Source organism: Panthera leo, chromosome A1 (assembly GCF_018350215.1).
Source record: "Panthera leo isolate Ple1 chromosome A1, P.leo_Ple1_pat1.1, whole genome shotgun sequence".
In the NCBI taxonomy this organism is placed as follows: Eukaryota; Metazoa; Chordata; class Mammalia; order Carnivora; family Felidae; genus Panthera; species Panthera leo.
Genome location: NC_056679.1, coordinates 33,190,410 through 33,217,443, shown reverse-complemented (window position 1 = coordinate 33,217,443; position 27,034 = coordinate 33,190,410). Strand labels below are relative to the sequence as shown.

Sequence of the window (27,034 nt, the reverse complement as noted above, 5' to 3'; positions counted from 1 at the left end):
GTAGATAAGCAGATTAGAACAGCCTGGCATAGCACAATTACCAAAGATGTGTTAATCACTCCCTCTTCATTCTCCCTCAGAGTCCTAGGCAGTCCACAGGAATTAATACACCAGTAATAGGAGACATAATCTGGTTTCAGAAATACCTAATTTACAACAAGCCTGTGGGAGAATTTGCTTTACCGCTTCACTCAATTCTCCCCCTTTTCTTAGGAGGTATTAATATTATCGTTGACATAGTGGAAGAAACTGCAGCTAAAGGAGGTGCCATGCTCAATTAATAAACAAAATTGAATCTCTATTGCCTGTCTTATTAAATATCATGGGACTAATGTTGATTTATCCCAAAATGAAAACTCTCCTTCTACCTCAGGCCACATTTTTTTTTTCTTAATAAGGCAAATATCCAGATCTATATCTAAAGAGTCACAGTGTATATAATAACTCTCATTTCTCTGACCATGTCTCTAGAAGGATATAATTCCCTTAGGTGATTACTCAGATAATTACCAATTGCTACAACTTTTTGAGAAATTTCTCTTCCCTGTAAATTAACAGCTAACATTTGTAGTTTGTTGGTGTTTTCTTTAAATAATTTTTTAAGTTTATTTATGTTTGAGAGAGAGAGAGAGAGAAAGAGAGAGAGAAAGCTAGTGGTTGCGTGAGGGAAGAACAGAGACAAGGGAGAGAGAGAGAGAATTCCAAGTTTGATGCGGGGCTTGAACTGAACTCACAAACCATGAGATCATGACCTGAGCCAAAACCAAGAGTTGGATGCTCAACCAACTGACCTGCCCAGGTGTCTCTCTTAGGTATTGTTTTAAATTGTATTTTAACTCAGGTAATCTCCACAATGACCTGATTATTACTCCTGTATTACAGATGAAAAAAAATGAAGCACGGGTAACATGCCTGAAATCACACGGAGAGTAAACGAGAAACTTGGACTTAAAATCAGACCATTTAGAATCTGAAGTCCGCCATCTTAATCAATGTGTTACGCTAACTGTGTATTTGTCTTTGAAAGTTTGCACAGATTTTGCCTGTGCTAAAAAGCTCTTTGTTATTCAACTCATGCTTTCCCTGCCCATGCTAATGTATGTTAAATTGATTCCAAAGAGATAACTAATTTCATAGTCCTCTCCAAAATTTAAATTATACCCAGGTTGTGCTTAAAAAGCTTATCTATGATTAATCCTGTGAATTACTGTTAAGTCTAGCCCAAATATGACGTCCTCAATGTGGCCACCAGCCCCTCCCACCTATGGTAATCTGGTATTCCCCTTTACTCACTGTATTTATTTCCCAAGCTTGCCATAACAAATTACCTCAGATGTGGGGACTTCAAAACAACAGTATTTTAAATTCTCACAGGAGTGAAGGTCGCCAAGTCTGCAAAAAGTGTATGTGGGGTAATGCTCCCTCTGGAGGCTACCAGGAGAACACTTCTTTGCCTCTTTGTTTATAGGGACTCAAGAAAATCATTGGATTGTGGCTGCATAGCACCGACCCCTGTATCTCTTGTCTTCTCTGTGTATCTCTGGGTCTTAACTCTCCTTTTGCCTTTTTCATAAAAAGACACCTGTTATTGTTAGGGTCCAATCTAAATCCAGGATGGTTTTATCCTGAGATCCTTAACTTAATTGCATCTAAAAAGACTCTTTGGAAAGAAGGTCATGCTCACAGGTTCCCAGATTATGACTTAGATATAACATTTTGGGGCCACTATTCAACTCACTACTCTCATATTGTCTTTTCTTTTATCAACCCACCACTTCGTATTAAAATTCATAATTATTAGATTTATTGATTATTGTTTGTTTTCCCTTGATAGAATACAAACTAAGTAGAGAATCTTTACTTATTACTGTGTGCTGATGAAATCCAAATTCCTAGAATAAAATTTATATTAGTACATATTTAGAAAAAATATTTTAAGGCTAGGATTCAAAATACAGTCATGCTAAATCTCAATGAAAATCTATTCCTGGAGTGAAGTTTCTTCTTTCACTCAGCTTTTCACATGTTCATCAGATCTGTATATTCCTAAAAAAATGACAAAGTCTCTACTCTGCATTGTGTACCCCCTAAAGCCTTGATATTAGTGGATATTCAGTCATGTAACAAGAGTTTAACTATGGTTACACAGAATATTTAAAACTTTTCTAAGGCAGAGATACCATATTTACTGGTTCTAGAAATTAAATCTTGTGCTTGTTTCCAGAACAAATCAGAAAATAGATGCAATCCTATCACCAGACTATTGTATTCCTTTGAAGACACAGCAATTACATGGAGGGTTTCAAAGCAGCTTAAAAAATGCATTTTGACTAATGATCAGCAGAAGTTAATACAAGAACTCTGGCTGGAGGCCTGGAGAAACTTTGGCCCCTCCTTCTGCTAGGGTTGTTTTTTATTCTTTTTTTTAATTTTTTTTTTAACGTTTATTTTTGAGACAGAGAGAGACAGAGCATGAACGAGGGAGGGGCAGAGAGAGAGGGAGACACAGAACCTGAAGCAGGCTCCAGGCTCGGAGCCATCAGCCCAGAGCCCGACGTGGGGCTCGAACTCGCGGACCGTGAGATCGTGACCTGAGCTGAAGTCGGCCGCTTAACCGACTGAGCCACCCAGGCGCCCCATGGGTTGTTTTTTATTCTAACACAAACAGTATGAATGAAGAACCTCAGATCTAAGCAGTTACATTGCTTATGAAAGCAATCCACCTATGGAGAGCTTTCAACTTTTCTTTTCTTTTTTTTTTTTAATGTTTATTTATTTTTGAGAGAGAGAGAGAGAGAGGGAGCATGAGCAAGGGGAAGTGAAGAGAGGGAGGAGAGAGAGAATCCCAAGAGAATCCCAAGCAGGCTCTATGCTGCCAGCGTGGAGCCTGATATGGGGCTGGATCTCAAAAACCACGAGCTCATGACCTGAGCCAAATTCAAGAGTCCAAGGCTTAACTGATGGAGCCACCCAGGTGCCCCTAAGGAGAGCTTTAGAGTTAGAACATAACTTCTTCTCCGTGTTCTTTTAGAAGCCATCAGCAAAAACCACAGTTTGCTGAAAACTGTGCTATCTTCTGAGAATTTAGCCTTCTCTAACGTTTTATCCTGAAACTATTAAATTATTTGCAGTTTATCCATTCATTCAAAAGTATTTGCTGAGCACCTCCTGTGTATCATGTATTGTTCCAAAAATGTCAAGTATAGAGCAGAGAACAAAACAGATAATAATCGTTGCCTTCAATGATCTTATGTCATAACAGAGGAGACAAGAAGAAATAAGATAAATAAAGTTTAGAGAACCATAGTAGTGATAAATGCTGATGATAAATAAGTAGGGCAGAGAGAGGACAGGAAGTATGAACATAAGGGGGAAATGCTGTAAACTTAGAGATGACAGTGAAGTACAATGTTTCCTCTTTAGAATCCTTTTAAAATACGAAATATAAAGCTTTTTCACTGATTTTATTTAATAATAGTGAAACTTCAAAATGCTACTTAAAGGCTATGGAAATAAAATAACCCAAGTATAATTATTGATCCAATACAAAGGCTTGAACATAATGATGCTTATATAGATTGAAAATGTATCATTCTGCAACATTACCATGACAAAACAAATATTTTCAAAATGTTGTTGCAGAATGTTTTTGAGTAAATCAGTGGAATCAAGATAGCTCTTGCTAGCTCCTTGAAATGATAAGCATGCAATTTCGTTTGTATTAATTCACAGATGAGAAGCAATTTTAGAGTCAGATGAACTTATTTCAAGGTTATTTTATGTTACATCTTCTTTTGACAAGAATGGAAATCTCTCTTAAAAGAAGGAAAAATTAGATGCATGTGCTAAGCAAGGATTTCTAGTCCCTGATTTCATCCATTCACAATAGGTCAGAGGCATTTGTTGGGAGTTTAAATCAAAAGAATGACCAAAGGACATGATGGGCAGTGCTTTTTTTTTTTCCCAAGTAGAAAATGACAGTTACATCATAAATACTTATTTTCTAAGTTTGTCATAATAATTTACAATTATTTGCTCACAAAGCAACAAACACATCTGTTATTTTCAAAAGACTCCATTCACATGCAATAGTAAAATGTACTAAATAAGCATTCAATGAGAACTGAGTGTTAGAGTTCTATTGACAGTGTGGAGATAGACATGAAATAGAAACTGATGTGTCGTCTGTTTCAGTGAACATCTAATCTAGTTGAAGTGCCAGAAAATATGTACATGCCTAGTTTTAATTTTTAAAGCTTTTTATTGAGGCAAAATCTCTGTGCAGAAAAGTCCACCTATGATAAGTATATGATTAGACTGTCACAAACTGAAGACATTGATGTCACCCGTACATATATGAAAAAAGTTCCCAGAACCCCAGGTGTCATCCTCACGTCCCTTTGCAATCATTAATTCCTCAGGAAATCAACTGTCATGACTTTGGTCACTTTCTGTTAGTTTTGCCTGAATTTGTTATGTAAATAGAATCATCCAGCATAGATTCTTTTGCATCTGGAGTTGCTACTTTAACACAGTTTGTGAGACTTAGATCTATCATTGTACATAGTTCTAGATTTTTCAATCTCAGTATTGTATACCGTTCCCTTTGAGTGAGCACACCTGAAATTATTTTTCTCTCTATATATTTTTTTGACATTTGTGTTGTTCCCCGTTTGAGATATTACAAGGGGTACCGCTAAGATCATTCTGGTACATGTCTTGGCTGAGCATATTAACAAATTGCTCATAGGTTTATGCCTAAAGAGGAATTGCTGTCCATTTTATGGACGGACATAGCTTCACTAGATATTGCCAGTTTTCCTAACGGAGTTATACTGATGTACTCTCCACCACCTGTGTTTTATTAGACAGTCAGTTCTTCTATGCCCCTACCAGGACCTGGTAATTGCCATTCTATTAAAAACAAATTTGGGTATTAATTTGAATTATCTAAGATAAGATGTGTGAGTAGTATTTTTTCTAGTAGCTCTTCAAGCCCCCTCCAGATTGCCTGAGAGAATATGAGATCAGGGAGTGGCTGGGGGCTAGGTTGTTAGAAAGGGCTCACACTGTCACTTTGGTTCCTTATGTAAGCTATTAGGGAAATATTTCCATTTCCAATACAAATTTGAGCATCGCTGATTCAAGGAATGAAGAAACAAGTTTTTATTTAAACAATACAAATTCAGATCAAAGTATTCTTCGTCTTGATATTTTCTTGTCTTATGGGGCATAATTTCTTCCTAGTTTTTATGCTTCTGCCTTTAGCTCCTCCTCTGTATCTATTTCAGTTTTTCTCCCCATTTGGCATTCAAAGGTCAGTTCACCTTTAGAATACACGCTTCTCTACTTTTGTTTCTTATTCTATGCTCCCTTTCTGTACAGTGCCTTTCCTAGTATCTATCACAGGACTTGAAATGTATGGTGTAATGTATGGCATAGAAGATTCATGGCATGAATGAATAAATGAAGGCAAAAGGATGATTAAATGATAGCATCCTCACCTTGCTTCACTTACCACCTATAATCTGATGCCTAAAGCTCAATTTCTAGTCTGGACTTCTGAACATGGAAATGCCATGCAATGTTATTATTCATTTTATTATTTTTATTATTTTTTAATGTTTATTATTTTTTTTGAGAGACAGACAGAGACAGAGCATGAGCAGGGGAAGGGCAGACAGAGAGGGAGACACAGATCCAAGCAGGCTCCAGGCTCTGAGCTGTCAGCACAGAGCCTGACACGGGACTTGAACTCAGGAACCATAAGATCATGACCTAAGCCAAAGTCAGATGCTTAACCTACTGAGCCACCCAGGTACCCCATGTTATTCTTCATTTTAATGTCACAGGCTTCTGAAACGTTAAAATGGTTTTCTTTTTTGTTCCTATTTTATTTTTTTAAGCTTATTTTTATTTATTTATTTGAGAGAGAAAGCTCGAGTCAGGGAGGGACAGAGATGGAAAGAGAAAATCTCAAGCAGGCTCCCTGTTGTCAGCATGGAGTCCTACACAGGGCTCAATCTCACAAACCATGAGATCAAGACCTGAGCTGAAATCAAGAGTCAGATGCTCAACCAGGGGAGCCACCCAGGCGCCCCTTTTTCTTCCTATTTTAAAAATCATATATTCCTAATTTAGGTCTCTTAAAATCTTAACTATGAGCATTGTTTTTTTTTTCTCATTAAAAAGTAACTGAGGCTCATTTTGCAAATTTAGCGAATGGAAAAAAAAATGAAAAGAAGGAGCTTAATATTCTCAAATTGGGAGACATCACTCTCCTCTCTCTTACTTTGCCATTTGTTTCTGTTCTCCATCACTGAGGATGGCTTCACCATTCTCTGAATTAATGAAGAATAAAATGCAAGGATCTTCTTGGCCTTCTGTCTCACTTAACCAGGGTCCTAAGAGATCAGCGTATACCTTCAATGCTCCTTCATAGGTGTTGTACTCCATCCCTTTTCTATCACAGTTTTAGAGTTTAGTCTTTCATCATTCTTCTCCAGTGCCACTATATAGAAGACATCTGACATTCTCTTCTGGAGAGATGTCTCATTCTAATCTATGCTCTTCATTGGTAGCTGCTAAGACCCAAACTAGCTAGGCCTCCAGTAATCTAGGAGTCTTCTTTAGCATATGGAAATTCCATTAAGAAACTGCCCCTTGACTTTATCTCCCCCAACTCCATAATATATAACCAGTCATTCTTAACAAGCCCAGCACAGCTTTTTCTGCCCATGTCTCCATGCTTTGATAAAATCACCTTTTTGTACCAAAGACGTCTTCAGGAATTCTTTCTTGATCGTTGGCTCTGAAACCCCACCACCACCGCAAAACCTCATCAGTATTTTGTTAAAGCAGCCTGAACAGACTCAGCCAGGTAGCTGAAAGTTCTTTCTTAACTTACCACTCTGCTATGTGAAGCCCTATAATGTTGCAATTTTTCCTTCAGAATCAAATCTGACTTCCTTCTCACAGGATTTTTTTTTTAACCACTCCTCCTATCTTTTGTAGATAACGAATTACTTCCAGAGCCGGAACAGAGAACTGATCAAATGGGATTTCTGGATGTGTCTGTGAGGGTGTTTCCATAGATATTAACATTTGGATGGATTAGCCCACTGAGTAAAACCTGCCCTCATCAGTGTGAGTGGGCATCATTTAATCTGTGGAAGACCTGAGTAGAACAAAAAGACACAGGAAGCACAAGTTCTTTCCTTTCCTAAACTGAGACATCTTCTCCCATCCTTGAACATCAGATCTCCTGGTTCTTAGGTCTTTAGAATCTAAGATTTAACACCAGGAGCCCCTGGTTCTCAGGCTTTTAGACTTGCACTGAATTATACCTTCAGCCTCCTTTGTTCTCCAGCTTTCAGACAGCAGATCTGGGGATTTACTTGACTCCATAACTGCATGAGCCAATTATAATAAATCTCTTCATATATGTATCTAGTTACCCTATGGGTTCTGTTTCTCCGGAGAACCCTCATGCAGAGATTATGTTACAACCAACACCAGTTTTATTTTGGAAAGATGATAGAGCTTATAGATTTAAATTATCTACAAGTACCAAGAATTACTTGCTCATTTCCACTCTGACCTTAGATCAATTTATCATGAGACAGAGACTGAATATGAGGAGTGGGGAGAGAAGTTCAGAGATTGTGGGTCAGCACTGATCCAAGAAAATTTGGGCAACCAAACAACACAAAAACCCAATAAACAAAGACAAACCCCACACAATAGTACTCAGTACTAAATTTGGAGTTTGGTCAAGTTTTGCTATTTAAATTTCTGGCTTATGGTACTGGCTTGGAGACAGGATATGCAGTTTTGGGGGCAGGAGGCAACTATGATAAAAAATTTACAAACAACAACAAAAAAGGTACAGCTGCCAATGCCTAACAACTACATGTAATGAGCCTTTGCTTGTTTGAAGCAGATCTCCCTTTGCTCTACAATGAACTTTGGCCATGCTAATCCCATTGTTTATGGCTGAGTTTACTAAATCCCAGGGCCTAACTCAGAAAAGAAGCACAAACTTTTCCAAGTGGTATATGGATTGCAAATGCCTGTCTTTATATATAGATGTTCATTAGGCATCCCGTAAGTGCTAAAATGTCTTGGCATTGTTAGGACTTCTTCCAGTCTGCTGGGGGCTCTGCAACTGAATTGTTGCCCTTACTCTGATAGACTGACTGAGCAGTTACGGTCTGGAAGAGAAGCTGTGACAAAGTAAGCAATGGTTCTTACAACTTCCACTCAGAAATCACATTTTTTAAATGTTTATTTATTTTTGAGAAAGAGAGAGAGAGAGAGGGAATGGAGGAAGGGCAGAGAGAAAGGGAGACAGAGAATGCAAAGCAGGCTCCAGGCTCTGAGCTGTCAGCACACAGCCCAGTGTGGCTTGAACCCAGGTACCGCGAGATCATGACCTGAGCCAAAGTAGGACACTTAACCGACTGAGCCATCCAGGCACCCCCAGAAATTACATTTTTAACAAGATAAAATAGAAATGCAAACTAGGACACTACAAGATACACAAGAAGATGTAGTAAAATATATTTAAACAATAATTAACAACAGATGTAAATAGGAATTTTTAGTTCTTTTTGGTATTTCATAGCCCTTTATTACCCTTAAAATATATGAAATGTCTTAGTATGTGTTCCATCTCTTGCCTGTTTTTTCATGGCATTACTATGAAAATTTGCTGTTACCACTCTTTCTTTAACCTTGATATCTGTATTACAATGACAGTGAAATTTCCAGAACTTTCAAACATTTCTGCACTTCCTTTTGCCTCTAAACCTCAATACTCACTATTCGCATGGATTGGAACATCCTGTTTAACCATTCAGCTAATCAATGATACTCAAGATGGTGTTTAACTGTCTCTTCATCAGAAAAAAAAATGTATGCAAATTTGTAATTCTACTGAAATGCCTTCTATTTCATTATTAGATTGTAGAAACAAGTGCTGGATAGAGGCAGTCCTTTGATTATAGAAAGAAAATGGTAAGAAGAAAGGAAAAAAAAAATCCAGAGAGGAAAAGTGAATGCTGAAGTTGAGCTTATAAATTGCATAGTGACTAAAATCCTTGCTGTATATCTTAGATAGAAATAGAACTATGAACAGAAATATGCACAAATCATAAAGTTTACAGATCAATTTTACTAGCACATAGATGAGGAAAAAGAACCTTAGCAGAACCACAGAAGCAACCTTGTTTCCCCTTCCAGTCTTTTCAGACTCCCAATAGTCACTACCATTATGATTTCTACTGCCACTATTTCACATAGTTTGCTTTTTTAAAACATTACGTATATAGAATCTTACAGTGTCTAATTTTTTATGTGTGGTTGCCTCTGTGCTACATTTTGTATATGTGTGAAAATCATCATATTGCTTTGTATATAGTTTTTTTTTCATTGTAATATGACATCTGATTGCATGAATAGCTCATAATTTATATATCTATTTTATGAGAGATATTAGGTTGCTTGCATTTTGGTTTTACTATGGAAGTACTGGGATGAACTTTTTTTAATTTTTATTTTTTTTACTATTTATTTATTTTTGAGAGAGAGAGAACGAGTGGGGAGGGGAAGAGAGAGAGGGAGACAGAATCTGAAGAAGGCTCCAGGCTCGGAGCTGTCAGCAGAGTCCGACGCGAGGCTCGAACTTGCCAACTGAGATCATGATCTGAATGGAGGTCAGACGCTTAACCCACTGAGCCACCCAGGTGCCCCTGGGATTAACATTTTTGTGGAGGCCCATTTCAGACATCTGACCTCAAGAAGTGAAAGAAAATAAATTTGTGTTGTTTTAAGCTACTAACCTTATAATAATTAGTTACAGCAGCATTAAGAAACTAATATACTTCAAGTGATCAGATTTTTTTTACATGAAAGAAACTAGAAATCATTAAAGATGCCTAAGACCGTATATACATAAAGGGTTAAAAAAAAAGTCATTTTCTGCTTGCACCTTTGAAATTCCACAGAACAGTGGCATTATGGATCCTAAAGTGTTGTATCAGAATTTTTATCTGAAAAAATAGTAACAATTTCAGGCTATTTTACATCAGTTTGGGGGGGATTACATGGGATATCTCATGTAATATATTTTGTATGTACTAAACTTAACATAAATTATGTTTTATTGTTGAGTTAAATGAGTTTAATGTATTTATTTTGTACTTTCCAACTGGTATGCATTATATTTAGCACTCATTGTTTTTAACAAGATGCCTTTCATTAAGGATTCAGTCTTTCTTGTAGAAGAATCATTTGTATCACATCATAATGCAGAATTTTATAAACATTTGAATTACAGACCACACAAAAGGAAAACTCATAATTGCAAATGAGGATTTCTAGAACTTCATTAGGGAAGGTATTTTCGAGATATAATATGTGATAAATGCCTCTCACTTTATTAAAAAGTGAATACTGTGTTTTTTTAAGCTATTAGAAGACTACCGATAAAATATGGGAAGAACAGATTTGTTACAATGTAATCGGCTTATTACACATTAAGTGAAATTTAAAAGAACCTTGAATAAAGTGGTTGAAAAATCTGAAGACCTAGAAGATGATACAAACAACTGTGATATAGAGGGAAACAATGTCTTTCTTATAACTTTTGAAATTGCAGAGGAATCCTTCTTTTCTCTATCAAAGTGTTCTTTTGGTTAGGTTGTTAGTATTCCAGAGTTTCCTAACTAAATTGTGTCATTGGATTTATCATGTGACCAATTTGCAAGTTAAAAAAAAAAATACTAATGTTTTCTAAAGAGCATGTGCCAACAGGAAAGAATTACTTAAACAAGCACTATCTCCCCAGTTTAATTAATCAAGCCTTTCCCTTAGTCTTTAGAGTATAATTAAATCAGATAGCCTCAGAATGGACTGCTTGCTGGTGCCGCTTAGAAAATATGCTGAACCTCCACAATTTTGCCCACCTTTCAGCTCAACTGTTTTGATGAACAGCCCAAGTAAGTTTCTAGCCTTTAATAAAAGCCCGTAGTCATGAGAGCCTGGGGTATTGGGCAACAACGTGAACAGTCTCCCCAGATCTATTTTCGTTTGTCATTAATAACTTTGTAGGAATTATTCAAAATCATCCAGGTTTCTAACATAAAATTAACATTTCAGAGACTTTAAAAATATTCAATAATCTCTAACAGTGAGTATTTGGCAGGCAAGCAAGCAAAGCATCGGCAAGCAAGCAAAGCATCGGCAAGCAAACAAATCAATATTACCAAAATAAAACTCACCACACAAACACATAGAAACATACACCACACGCCTCCATGAAACAGATCATTTTTAAACGTATGTATATGTAGGGTCTCATTTTTTTTTCTAGGCTTGATTGGGTTTTATTTCTTACTGCTTATTTTTTTAATGTTTACTTATTTATTTTGAGAAAGAGAGAGAAAACGTGAGCAGGGAAGGGGCGTAGAGAAGAGAGAGAGAATCCCAAGCAGGCTCTACATTGCCAGCACATAGCCTGAGGTGGGGCTGGATCTCATGACCGTGGTTTCAAGAGTTGGACGCTCAACTGCCTGAGCCTCCCAGGTGCCCCTCAGATTGTCTCTTAATACGCCTTTGTTATAAATTGGTGGCTATGCTATGTGCTTATAGAAGCTTTATCAAATTAATTCCAGATGTTGGTTTCAATAACTTTTGTTATTTTTCCCAATATTTTCATGGTATTGTTTTTTCACCTTAATGTACTTTATGAATCACGTTGACCTTAAAACACTCCCCTACATTTGGCATTTTCCTACTTGCCAGATGGCACTGTTTTATTTTTCCCCAAATATTTACATGAATGTACAATAACTTGTATAAAATCAATTATCTCTGGAATGAAATTAGTTATTCCTTCACAAAAGAAAAATAACCAACAGCCAAAACCATGATCTTACTAATGTCCTTTCCAAAATCAACAGTGATACTCTTTTTATTAATGTAATTTGTCTTGTAAAATCTGTGGCTTTATGTTCTACGGACACCTAAGCTAAATATGTGTTTCAGTCTGAGAAACTACAGTATAGGTGGGACTTCCTACAGTAACTAAGAACATGCAAGATCCAGTTGCTTTGCTCTTAGGAGAAATAAGCTTTTGGTTTTTTCATTCACCCCTTTTGTTCCTGAGTGGCAAGGTCACTTTTGTTTGAAACCCACCTGTCAATTTCTACTTTGGCTTGGAAAAGTCAGAATTGATTGGGGAAGGGGAATAGTTTTAATACCTGGGATCTGTACTGCATATGGCATCAAATAGTCAAAGAAGAATTCTTCATTTTTAGTTCTAATAACTTAGATATGAGTCGTCTGTCATACTTTTTTTTTTTAATATGAAATTTATTGTCAAATTGGTTTCCATACCACACCCAGTGCTCATCCCAACAGGTGCCCTCCTCAATACCCATCATCCACCCTCCCCTCCCTGCCACCCCCCATCAACCCTCAGTTTGTTCTCGGTTTTTAAGAGTCTCTTATGGTTTGGCTCCCTCCCTCTCTAACTTGTTTTTCCTTCCCCTCCCCCATGGTCTTCTGTTAAGTTTCTCAGGATCCACATAAGAGTGAAAACATATGGTATCTGTCTTCCTCTGTATGACTTATTTCACTTAGCTTAATACTCTCCAGTTCCATCCACGTTAATGAGACATAGTCTGTCACTTTTCTTTTAGACAAGAAATTGTAAGAGATATTTCTTTATCAAACCACTAATACCTGATAAAATGTCAACTTTTCCATTTTTGTTTTACAGCACACAAGAACATAACTTTTGGATCCAAAGTTGATCAGTATTTCCAATGTTTCTTGGGGAATAAATGATTTAAGAAAGGTAAATGTTCACACCAAGAGTACCTCCAGAGGACTATGCCTTCAGAAAAACTTCATATTGTCACCATTCTTTCGTTGGAGTCCCAGTAATCCACTATTTGTTCTAGTCTTTCTGAGTCCAGGAGTAACAGATCCATGAAGCATTTGTTACTGTGAAATTTTATTTATAAATTTTATATTATTCTAGTTTCATCATAACATTGGAATAACGTGGCTCAAATAGAGGAGTCTATTATTAATAGATCCTGATGATACAGGTAACTAATTTTAATTAGTAAATAAAGAAATAGAGAAAGTTCACCATATTTTTAGAGGATGAAGCAAGTTTAAAACCTTGGATGCCAGGCCAAACTGGAGGAAATGAGAAGGTTCAAATTTTGAAGCAGGACAGTGGGATCTGCTACCTGGAAATTTAGATAACAGGATATGTATAGAAGGTATTCCATATGTGCACACAGGGCTAAATATCCAGAGAATAAGATATAGCTATACGCAGATACTATTTTGCCGTTATTGCCTTAGTCTAACACTGCTCTGCTTAAGTCCTTTGTAGTGCATCTTTCTCTTGTCTCCAATTCACTTTCTCCTATAAATGTACTAGGTATAGTTAGAAAATATTCTGTGAGTTTTTAGATTTTGTCTTTATAACTGTTATATTCATGATATTATATTATTTGCAGCAGAAAAATTTGTGTCAGTCCATATCCTTCTGTGACCATACTTGTAGATCCTGATATTCTCCTTCAGTACAAATACTTTTGTTATTAAGTAATAAAAATAATTAATAGTTTATTTCACTATGTAGTAAAATGTATGCAGTATCAAAATGCCTTTTTTTTTTAAGGTTAAGGGTGATTGAAGTTTTCATCAATCACCTTTAATACCATAGATAATAGCCTGATTTTCACACACGTAGGACAGAGAATATAGCAATGTAAGAAGATTTAATAAGTAAGCCATCGGTTTGAAAGACATTTGGTCATAAGCAATACCTTCCAGTTTTCAAATATTGGTAACTAGATGGATCATAGTACTGTCAACCGACGCAGAGAATACTACAGGAAGAAAAATTCCTAAGGGATAGAAGATGGTAAATTTTGAAACAATGGCATTGAAATTCTTGTGGGATATCAATATAGTAGTTTATGGGAACAATCTCCATAATAATTAAGAGAGTAGAGACAGATTTGAGACCCCTAAGTCTATGGACTTGGCCAACTATGAGGATGTATAAAATCAGTTGAGATGATTTTGCAAGATTAATGAGTTGTATGCAAAAGGCTGAACTTTGAGGGAATAACAATAATTTAAAGGTAACAGAGATGAAGAGCAGTCCAGATATAAGACTAGAAAAAATTATTCACAGATTTCATGGAGACTCAAGAAGATGGGTATCACAGAAGAAGCCCAAGAAAAGAATTTGATAGTAATGAAGTTGGGACTAATAGTACCACACTCAGAAGGCAGGCCAAACGTAAGACTCGATGCACCTTTACTGTTTTTGGAAAACCAGGTAATTCTTGGCGACCTTAGTAAAAGCAATTATATAACATAAACATTAGATAAAGACTCAACTTCTGTAAGTTCATTAATGAATAAAAGGTACGAGTAAATAGAAAAGGAAGGAGAAACAGCAGATATTAACAAAGGGTAGAGACAATCTGAGAAGAGTGTTTATTATAATTGCAAGGACAAAAATGTATTGGTTAAAGGTATGAAAAACCATTAGAGGAAGGAGATGGCTGATAGAGAAAGATCCAAGAGAAGACAAGAATGAGTACTTGAAAAGGCAAAAAATATAAATATTTAAAATAAGAGATACCTTTTCCTCCAAAACTAGGCAGGAGAAATTAAGGTGGATATCTTGGTGGTAAGAAGGGTGTCAAGAAGTTTTAGGAGATCAGATAAAATTAGCTCTGGTTCTGCAATTAAGCAGGCTTCAAGACTAAGGGGCAGAATGAGAAAAAGTGGGGAAGCGTTTGTGGAACCGGATCCTTTTCTATTTGAAAAAGTTTGTAAAGGTAGCCAAGATTCAAAATCAGATAATAGTGACCTGTCTGAATATGTATATTATTTTCTCACAGTACTTGATGCATGTGTAGTAGAAGTAAAATATAGCAGAGATAAAAGGCTGGTGTATCTCAGGTGAGCAACGTGAAAGGACAGGGGTATAAGAGAATTAGGGGTTTGGTTTTAGTATAATTTTGATCTAGAGATCTAGGCAAGAGGATTGCAGTATAGGAACTGATAAACTGAGGGATACTGAAATATGAAAACATTAGGGATATCTAGGGAGACAGGATAGGATAGAATTTAAGACTATTACCTGAGGGGCTCCTGGATGGCTCAGTTTCTTGATTTCAGCTCAGGTCATCATTTCCCAGTTTGTGAGATTGAGCCCCGCCATTGGACTCTGTGCTGACAGCATGGAGCCTGCTTGGGATTCCCTCCCCACCTCTTTCTGCCCCCCCCCCCCCCGCTTGTGCTCTCTCTCTCAAAATAAATAAGTAAACAAACAAATAAACAGAGAGAGAGAGAGAGAGAGAATACTACTCAATATCAGTTCTTACTTCCATTCTAGGTCTGTGTCTTACCAGAGAATATTTGTGTTTTTTTTTTCCTTTCATTAACCTGTCTCATCATCTGTGAAATGGGAAGAATACTAAAATGTATTTCATAGAATTGAGAGCACTAAATGCTTGTAAAATGCTTAGTATAATACCTTGCAAAAAGTCAGATGCTCAAAAACTCTTTACTCTGATTATTACTGTGATTTTCCTTTTGCAAATTCTGCCAAATTGATTACTTCCTTTGAGCGCTGTTGCTCCTATATGGTTCATTAGCTCTCAGTTAGACTACAGCAATTCTCATAGGTTAACCTCTTTCTTATTAGTCTCTCCCCACTAAAATGTTATGTATTTGCAGCTATTTTAATCTTCTAAAGGAGACATAGACTTTTGAACATCTTCTGCTACAGGTATTTCACTTCGTTCTACTGACCAAAGAACATCTAAATTCCTTAATTAAATGCTAGTAAAATAAGGTCATCAGTTCATAAGTCATTTAAATAGTAAGTCTACCAAAAAAAAAATAAATAAAGGTAACTATGGGTGCCTGGGTGACTCAGTCAGTTAAGCATTTGACTTTTGATATCAGTCCAGGTCATGATATCTCAGTTCACGGGACTGAGCCCTGTGTTGGGTTTTGCACTGACTGCGTGAAGCCTGCTTGGAATTCTCTCTTTCTCTTTCTCTCTCTCTCTCTCTCTCTCTCACTCTCTCTTTCTGTACCCCTCCTCTATGCATATGCTCTCTCAAAAATAAACTAACTTCAAAAAATAAAAAATAAAAAGTCTAGATTATAAAAAAATAAGTGACTCAATTCAGTAGTTCCTTTATTTCCCGTGTGTGTGTGTTGTGTGTGTGTATATATATATATTTAACTAGAAAGAACATTTAATGTGCAGTCTACTCTTTTAACACTTTGGAGTACACAATACAGTATTATTAGTTATAATCATAATGTTGAACAGCAGGTCTCTAGAACTTATTCATCTGTATAAATGAAATTTTATATCTGTTGAATAACAACTGTCCATTTCCCTATCCTCCTCAGCCCCTGGCAACCAATGTCTTAATCTCTGCTTTTATGAGTTTGGCTATTTGAGATAACTCATGTAAGTGGAATGACACAATATTTGTCCTTCTATGACACGCTTGTTTCACTTAGCACCCTGGGCTCCGGGTTCATATGTGTTGCTGTATTGCAGGGTTTATTTCCCTTTTACGGCTGAATAATATTACATTGTATGTTTTTGCTACATTTAACGTTCCATTCATCTATTTATGGACATTTAAGTCATTTTCACCTCTTGGCTTCTGTGAATAATGTTGCAAGGAACACGGAAGAAAAGGAATCTCTTTGAGATTTTGATTTCCATTATTTTGGATAAAAACCTGTAAGTGGGATTTCTAGATCCTATAGTGGTTCTATTTTTTAATTTTTTTGAGGCACTCTCCATACTGTTTTACCTATGGGCTGTACCATTTTACATACTTACCGATAGTGCACAAGAGTTCCAATTTCTCCACATTCTGACCAACACTTGTCATCTTCAGTTATGGAAATAACAACTATCCTAAAAGAGGTGAAGTAATATCTTATTGTGGTTTTGATTTGCATATCCATGATACTGAACATCTTTTCATATGCTTATTGTGGCCACTTCTTAGTCTTCTTTTAAGAAATATCTGTTCAGGGGAGCCTGGGTGGCTCAGTCAGTTGAGCATCCAACTTCAGCTCACATCGTGATCTCATGGTTTGTGGGTTCGAGCCCTGCATCAGGCTCTGTGCTAATAGCTCAGAGCCTGGAACCTGCTTTGGATTCTGTGTCTCCCTCTCTCTCTCTCTCTGCTCCTCCCCTGCTCATGCTCTGTCTCTTTCTGTCTCAAAAATAAATATAAACATTAAAAAAAAATCTATTCAATTCCTTTGCCTCCTCCCCTTTTGCTGAATCATGTTAATCTGTTTTTAACAACTTATAATTGTTATAATTTAAGCAATTCCTTGTAAATTTGGATATTAACTCCTTAACAGATATATAGTTTTCAAATATTTTCTTGCATTCCATAGATTGCCTTTTCACTCTTTTGTCCTTTGCTGTGCAGAAGCTTTTTTAGTTTGATGTAGTTCCATTTGTTTAATTTTGCTTCCATTGGTTGCATGCTATTGGTGTTATATATAAGAATTACTTGCCAAGACCAATGTCATAAATATTTCCCTCTAGATTTTCATCTAGAAGTTTTATAGTTTCAGGACTTGTTGAATTGTCTTTTGTGTCTGGTGTAAGATAAAGGTACAATTTCATTGTTTTGCCCAAGAAGAACCAGTTTTTCTAACACCTTTTGTTGAAGAGACTATCCTTTTTCCATTGTGTATTCTTAGCACCCTTGTCAAAGATCAGTTGACTGTATCTGTATAGGTTTATTCCTGGGATCTCTGTTCTGTTCCATTGGTGTATATATGTCTTTATACTAAGTACCATAATTGTTTAATTACTAATTTCTGTAACTTTGGAAGATATCTCAAAATCAGGAAGTATAGTGCCTCCACCTCTGTTTTTTGTTTGTTCCCTCAAGATTATTTTGGCTATTTGGGGTCTTTTGTGGATCTATATGAATATTAGAATTTCTTTGTCTATTTATATATATAACACATGCTCTTGAAATTTTCATAGGGATTCCATTGAATCATAGATTCCTTTAGGTAGTGTGGACAATTTAACAGGATTAATTTCTCCAGTCCATGAATATGGAATGCATGTCCATTTATTTATGCCTTCCTTCATTTCTATCAAATTAGTTTTATGGTTTTCAGTGTACAGATCTTTCACCTTTAGTTAAGTTTATTCCTAAGTATGTTATTATTTTTGATGCTATTGTAAATGGGATTGATCTAAATTTTTTTCTAGGTAGTTCATTTTTAGTGGTTAGTAACAAAGTTGATTTTCGTATGATGACATTGTATCTGAAATTTTACTGAATTTATTAGCTATATATTTTTTAATGTGGAATCTTTAGGGTTTTCCGCATATAAGATCATGACATCTAAAAATGAAAATAATTTTACTTCCTCTATTCTGATTTGAATGCATTTTATTTTATTTTATTCTTATCTAATTGTTGTGGGTAGGATTTTCACTACTATGTTGAATAGAAGTAGCAAGAATAATCATTCTTACTTTTTCTAGATCTTTGAGGAAAAGCTTTCAGTTGTTCACTGATGAGAAATCTGTTATCTTTGGACTTCTCATTTATGGCCATTATTATGTTGTAGTGACTTTCTTCTATTACTAGTTCGCTGAGAGTTTTTATCATGAAAGGGTGTGGAATTTTATTGTTTTTGCTCTATTGAGACAATCTTGTAATTATTTTTCCTTCACTTTGTTAATGTGGAACATAACATTACCTTTGTACGTTGAACCAGTCCTGTTTTGCAGGGATAAATACTACTGGTTATGTTTATGATGACTTTATTGTGGTATTGGATTGGCCTGCTAGTATCTTGATGACTATTTTTGCATCTGTGTTCATCCAGGATTTTCGGGGTTTTTTTGTTTGTTTGTTTGTTTGTTTGTTTTTAGTGAGTGTTTTTGTCTTGCTTTAGTATCAGCGTAATGCTGGCTTTGAAAAAATTTAGTTTAGAGACTTTGGGGGAAGATGACAGAGTAGGAGGATCCTAAGATCACCTCTTCACATGTAGGTGTATCTATGTAACTCCTACAACAGAATAAATAACCTAGAAAACAACCCAAAATATGTAGAACAGACTCTCCACAGAAAAATGTAGGGGAAATTAAGTATATCTGTAAACACCAGTTAAGGGATTCACGATGTAAGAAATGACACCGTATACATAAAATATGGGTTGGGAGAGGAATAAAAAGTTAGTGCTTTTAGAATAGATTCAAACTTAACGCACCAAAAACCGAATAGAGAATGGGGATATGGATAAGATGCTACATATACACCTAATGGTAATCACAAATCAAACTCAGTAATAGATATACAAAAAATAAAGATAAGGAATCTAGATATATCACTAAAGAAAGCCATCAAGCCATGATCGAAGAGAGCAAGAGAAGTATGGAGCAGAAAAGAAATGCAAAAGCAACTGTAAAACAGGTAACATAATGGCAATAAGTACATACCTATCCATAATTATTTGAATGTAAATGAACTGAATTATGTGAATGCTCCAATAAAAAGACTTAAGGTGACAAAGTGGATAAAAAAGCAAAAGCAAGACCCATCTATATACTGTCTTCAAGAGACTCATTTGAGACCTAAAGACACATGCAGATTGAAAGTGAAGGGCTGGAAAAACTTCATCATGCAACAGAAGTGCAAGGAAAGCTGGGGTTACAATACTTAATACTGAATAAAATAAATTTTAGAACAAAGGTTATAACAAGAGACAAGGCCACTATGTAATCATAAGGGAACAATCCAACAAGAAGATAAACGACTGTAAATATTTATGCACCAAACAACAAAGCATCCAAATACATAAAACAGCTACTAATAAACATAAAAGAAGCAATCAATAGTAATATGTTAATAACATCAGACTTTAACACCCCACTTACATCAATGGATAGATCATCCAAACAGAAAATCAATAAGGAAAAAGTGACTTTGAATGACACATTGGACCAGATGGATCTATCAGATATATTCAAAACATTCCATCCCCGAACAGCAGAATATACATTCTTTTCAAATACACATGGAACATTCTCTAGAATAGATCACGTTTTGGGCCAAAAAATAAGTCTCAACAGATTTAAAAAGATTGAAGTCATACCATGCATCTTTTCTGACCACAATACTATGAAACTAGAAATCAACCAAAGAAAAAAAACCTGAAAAGAACACAAATAAATAGAGATTAAAACATGCTACTAAACAATAAATGGGTTGACAAGAAATCAAAGAAGAAATAAAAAAAAATTACATGGAGGCAAATTAAAATGAAAACACACCAGTCCAAAATCTTTGGGATGAAGCAAAAGCTGTTGTAACAGGGAAATTTATAGTCATACATGCCTACCTCAAAAAGCAAGAAAAATCTCAAATAAAAAAAAAAAATAAACCTTATATGTAAAGGAGCTAGAAAAAGAACAAACAAAACCCCAAACCACTAAAAGAAAAAAAAACAATAAAGATTAGAGCAGAAATAAATGAAATAGAAACTAAAAAACCAATAGAACAGATCAATGAAAACAGGAGCTGGTTCTTTAAAAAGATCAACAAAATTCATAAACCATTAAGCTCATTAAAAAGAGAAGAGACGACTCAAATAATCAAATTCAGAAATGACAGTGGAGAAATACCACGCGACACCACAGGAATGCAAAGGATAGTATAAGAGAATACTATGAAAAATTAAATGCCAACAGATTGTACAACCTAGAAGAAATGGATACATTTCTAGAAACATATATCTACCAAAATTGAATCAGGAAGAAATAGATCATTTGAACAGACCAATTACCAAAAATGAAATCGATTCTGTAATCAAAAAACTCCCAACAAACACAAGTCCATATCAGGTGGCTTCACAGGTGAATTCTACCAAATACTTAAAGAAGATCTAATACCTTTTCTTCTCCAACTATTCCAAAAAGTAGAAGAGGAAGAAAGCTTCCAAATTCATTCTATGAGGCCAGCTTACCCAGTGTCAAAACCAGGTGAGGACATTACAAAATAAAGATAACTACAGGCTAATATCCCTGATGCACATAATGGAAAAACCCTTAACAAAATATTAGCAAGCCAAATCCAAGAATACATTTAAAAAAATCATTCACTATGATCAAGTCGGATTTAAACCTGGCATACAAGAGTGGTTCAATATTTGTAAATAAATCAGTGTGATACATCACATCAATAAGAGAAATGATAAAAATCATATGATCATTTCGATAGATACAGAAAAAGAATTTGACTAAAAAGTACAGCATCGATTCATGATAAAAACCCTCAAAAAAGGAGGGTTAGAGGTAACATGCCTCAACATCATAAAAGCTATTTATGAAAAACTCACAGCTAACATCACACTCAATGGGGAAAAACTGACAGCTTTTCCCCAAAGATCAGGAGCAAAACAAGGATGTCCATGCTAACCACTTTTATTCAACATAATACTAGAAGTTTTAACCACAGAGATCAGACAAGAAATAAAAGACATCTGAATTGGTAAGGAAGAAATAAGGCTTTCACTGCTTGTAGGTGACATGATACTATATATATAGAAAAGGTTAAAAGTGCTACCAAAAAACTATTACAACTGATAAGTAAATTCAGTTTTGTATACAAAATCAATATACAGAAACCTGCTGTATTTCTATACACTAATAATGAAATAGCAGAAAGAGAAATTAAGAAAAGAATCCCATTTACAATTGCACCAAAAATCATAAATTTCCAGAAATAAACCTAACCAAGTTGGTGAAAGACCTGTACAAAACATTGACAAAAGAAACTGAAGATGACACAAGCAAATGAACATTATTGCATGTTCATGGAGTGGAAGAACAAATATTGTTAAATGTCCATACTACCCAAACCAATCAACAGAGTGAATGCAAATCCTATCAAAATATCAACAGCATTTTTCACAGAAATAGAACAAATAATCCTAAAATTTTTATGGAACCACAAAAGGTCCCAAAGAGCTAAAGGACTCTTGGCAAGAACAAAACTAGAGGTATCACAATCCCAGATTTCAAGGTATACTACAAGGCTGTAGAAATCAAAACTGTAGGATACTGCAAAAACTAGGCACATAGATCGAATGAAACAGAATAGAAAACCCAGAAAAGAAATAAACCCACAATTTTATGGCCAATTACTCTATGACAAAGGAAGCAAGACTATGCAATCGGAAAAAGTCTCTTCAACGAATTGGCAAAACTGGACAGCTACGTGCAAAGGAATGAAACTAGACTACTTTTTTTCTTATACCAAATACAAATGTAAACTCAAGATGGATCTAAATGTGACACCTGAAACCATAAAAATCCTAAAAGAGAGCATAGGCAATGATTTCTATGACATCAGCCATAGTAACATTTCCCTAGATTTTCAAAGTAAGGGAAGGAAAATAAATAAACTATTTGCACTACATCAAAATAAAAAGCTTTGGGACACCAGGGTGGCTCAGTCTGTTAAGCATCTGACCCTTGATTTCAGCTCAGGTCATGATCTCACAGTTCATGAGATTGAGCCCTGTGTTGTGCTTCATGCTCACAGTGCAGAGCCTGGTTGGGATTCTCTCTCTCCCTCTCCCTCTGCCCCTCCCCAACTCACTCTCTCTTTCTTTCTCTAAATATAAATAAATAACCATTTTAAAAAGCCCTGTATAGCAAAGGAAACACAAAACAAGACAACCTACTGAAATGGTGAAAATATTTGAAAATGATATATCTGGTAAGGAGTTAGTATCCAAAACATATAAAGGACTTATACAACCCAACACCAAAACCCAAAACAAAACAAAACAAAACCATGCACCAAATGATCCAATTAAAAATTTGCAGAATCCATGAATAGACATTTCTCCAAAGAAGACGTACAGATGGCCAACAGACACACACAAAAAGAGGCTCAATATCACTAATTATCTAGGAAATGCAAATTAAACTACAATGAAATATCACCCTACACCTGTCAGAATGGCTAGAATCAAAAACATAAGAAACAAGTGTTGGTGAGGATGTGGAGAAAAAGGAACCCTTGTGCATTGTTGGTGAGAATGCCAACAGGTGCAGCCACTGTGGAAAATAATATGGGGGTTCCTCAAAGGATTAAAAATAGAATTACTATATGATCTAGTAACCGCACTACTGGGTATTTACCCAAAGAATACAAAAATCCTAACTCAAAAAGATATATGGACACCTATGTTTATACACCATTATTTATAATAGCAAAATTATGGAACCAACTCAAGTGCGTACTGATAGAATAATGGACAAAGAATAGGTGAGATACACACAATAGAATATTACTCAGCCATAAAAAGAAGGAAGTCTTGCCATTTGCAACAACATGGATGGATATAAAGGGTATGATGCTAAGTGAAATAAGTCAGTCAGTCATTCAAAAACAACAATAAACAAAAACAAAAGCCTTATGGTTTCACTTATATGAAGAATTTAAGAACCAAACAAATGAAGAAAGAAAAAAAAAGACAAAAAGGCAGACTGAAATATAGAGAACAAACTGGCAGTTACCAGAGGGGAGGTGGGTGGGAGATTGGTGAAAAAGGTGAAGGGTGAAGAGTACACTTCGAATGATGAGCACTGAGTAATGTGTAGAATTGTTGAATCACTCTCGTGTACACCTAAAACTAATATAACACTAATATAACACTGTGTGTTAATTATACTGGAATTAAAAAAATAATGACTGGAAATCCGTCCTCTGTGCACAGGTGGGAAGATTTCATGAAGTGAAAGTGGCAGTATTACCCAAATGTATTTCTTCTACATTTTCGAATTGCTGTCAATCATTTACAGTCCATCCTTTCAGACAGTGTACTTTGCATCTCTTAAAGTCTTTTATATATTTTCCAATGTTCTGCTTAATGTTTTGAGCTTATGGACACTGTTTTAAGAAATGTTTTAATGTCTTCAAAAATGAGTTTGGAGGTGCTCCTTTTTCAATTTTTGGAAGAGTTTGAGAAGGACTGGTACACACACACACACACACACACACACACACACACACATAATTTTAAATGCAGGCATTCTTCACTATAAACTTCCCTCTTAGTAATGTTTTTGCTGCAGCCCATAGGTTTTGTTATACTGTGATTCATTTTCACTGTCTCAAGATATTTTCTAATTTCCTTTTCAATTTCTTCTTTGAGCTAGTAGTTCAGGAATATATTTTTAAATTTTCACATAATTTGTGAATTTTCCAATTTTCCATCTGCTATTATTTCAAGTTTCTTTCTGTCTTCACTTATTTTCATAGCACTTATTTATAATGATAATAAAGAGTGTATTATTTGTGGGAATAGTTGGAATAATATATAAAAACAGTTGATTCCTCTATCTAGAAATAGCAAGGAGTATCAATGTGAATATGTGTGTGTATGAAAAAGTGCAAGCATATCGTTCTTACTGTTTTGCAATGTGCTTCATAAACTTAATGTATAGTGAACATCTTTCATTCATTTATTTAAATATGACTAGTTTTTTGATGTTTATGATATTTAAATATGATCATACATCGTTATTTTCATACAATTTCATTTCTGAAAGTTAATCTTTTGGAATTGTGGGCCTCAAATGAGCACATGAGTCAAAAGTAGAAGGATGGATAATACCAAGCAGTCTTCAGAAATACGATATTATTAGGCGAAAATGAAATTAAAAGAAAAAAAATGAGAGAAAGAACCACTTGGGAGGATCACATTATTTTGGTTATTATTATTATTTTTTTAATAAAAGTTCATAGGGCATCTGTGTGGCTCAGTTGGCTAAGAGTCCAACTTCAGCTCAGGTCATGATCTCACAGTTCATGAGTTCGAGACCCAAGTCAGGCTCTGTGCTGACAGCTCAGAGCCTGGAGCCTGCTTTGGATTCTGTGTCTCCCTCTGTCTTCTCCTCCACTGCTCACTCTCCCTCTCTCTTTCCCTCCCTCCTTCCCTCCCTCTCTCTCTGTCTCTCTCTTTCTCTCTCAATAATAAATAAACATTTAAAAAATGTTAAAAATATAAATTCACTTTGAAGATATAAAAGAGGTAAAATAATATTTACTAAATAACAAAAATATTCATTATAGTTGTTATAATTATGACATATTATTGAAGAAAGTCTATTATTATCATCACCTTTTACAATTTTTCAGCCTATAATATTCACTTTAGTTTTTACTGTCTTAATTTGGTTCTTTACTTATGGTTATTTTATTTCATTTCTGCTGGAGTAATATTAGTCTATATATATTTTCCTCTTTAATATGTCTAGTCCCTTTATATTTAAGTTTGTCAAATATATATCCCCTCATTTTTTCTCTTTAGTTGTATTTAATTTGAGAGCATCCATTAAATGCTATCTAAATAAATGTCTTATTTGGCAAATTATTAAAAAAAGTATATTTTCCTCTGCCTCTTAATTGTTGTTTTTCTGGAAACCATTTTATTAATGTTTAGAACATTTAATCAAACCTCCTGCATAAGTAAAAGTTGGAATGAGAATAATGGTTATTTTCTTCATTACAAAAATGTTTATTCTGATCAACTACCATGAATACAACTCTGAAATTTGTAAATTTTGTATAAATTTTTTTAGAAATTAAAATGTTCCCTTTCAAATAAAAAGAAAAGAAATTATGAAACTCTATTCTGTTTGGAATACTTGAAAAGAATAAGAAAGGCATTAGGAAAATTAAAATTAATTGATATACATGTCAAGACACTATGATATGCTGGGAAAGGACCAAGTTTTATGGCAAGAAATACTTGGACTTATTTTTGCTTTGTCCTTAACAGGTATAGAAACTTGTCAAATAATTTAACCTCTATCAGCTTCCTCTGAATCCAAGGAGCAAAGACGGGACTAGTAGATATTTATGGCAGTTCCTAAAATCTCTATGACTTTGGCAATGTAAGCTTACGTGTACTAATCACTCTACCTTGAAGATTTGTATCTATTTCACAGAGATTTGGGCAAATGAAATGCCTCACTAGACACTTTAGTAGATTCTTTCATATAAGTGAACCATCACTTATCAAAACTTCATTAAGCTAGATAGGCCATTCAAGTGTCTACTGACATTACCAGTGAGATGAACTGGCTTGAAGGGGATCAGAAGCACAGTAATATAAAAAGTGCACAATGCTGAAAACAATTATCCATCCATTTTGCATTGTTAGACCTTGACTGGATATTCCAGTACTATTTGTTATTGACAGGATCTGTCATCCCTGCATTACAGGAAGCTTTTTCAATGGTATGGTCCATGCCATTGCTAAATACATTGCAACAAGGTAGTTAAAATATAATAATGCATAACTTTTCATTTGAAGAAAAATAAGGCAAAGTGTTTGAAGATTTCTGCCACTTTGATATACTCTGTGTGCGCTCCTTAATCTATTCTCATTTTCTTTTATGCAATACTCAAAGATATAAAATAGTGTTCCTTTGGTTAAACAGCCTTTCAAATATGGGTTACACATCATTCTTCCTTTGCTTGATTTCACTGTATGAATTAATTTTGCCTTTTTTTGATACTTTTATTATCTTTTCTCTCTTTCTTTATTCAAAATTGACTTTATACATTTTAAATGTTAACTGGTTTGTCCTTGGTAGTTCTCTTTACATCAAAGCTTATCTACACCATGCCAGACATCTCATCTGACATATGCCTTTTACAATGCTAGTAGGTATACTCTATTAACACACTGGACCTTTGATGACCACAGCTTACACTTTTGGTTTTAAGAGAAAGAAGGATAATGAAATGGTATGATTTTAGCTTATGTTGTATTCATCAAATCTTGAGGTCCTACAGAAATACTTCAGATTCCCCACTTGGTATAAAACCACTTAACAATGAAAATAAGGGCTCTGATGGAAATAAAATTTACATGTTCTAAA

At 35.1% G+C, this 27,034-nt stretch overlaps 1 long non-coding RNA gene across 1 annotated transcript in view; it reads right to left on the bottom strand.

Moving 5' to 3' along the window:
- Positions 1 to 16,918: 16,918 nt before the first annotated feature.
- The window catches only part of LOC122199072, a 67,425-nt gene continuing 57,309 nt past the window's right edge, over positions 16,919 to 27,034 (bottom strand). Inside the window, exon 3 of the long non-coding RNA XR_006193340.1 lies at positions 16,919 to 16,999. This is a non-coding gene — a long non-coding RNA (uncharacterized LOC122199072). The remainder of the gene's footprint in view (positions 17,000 to 27,034) is intronic.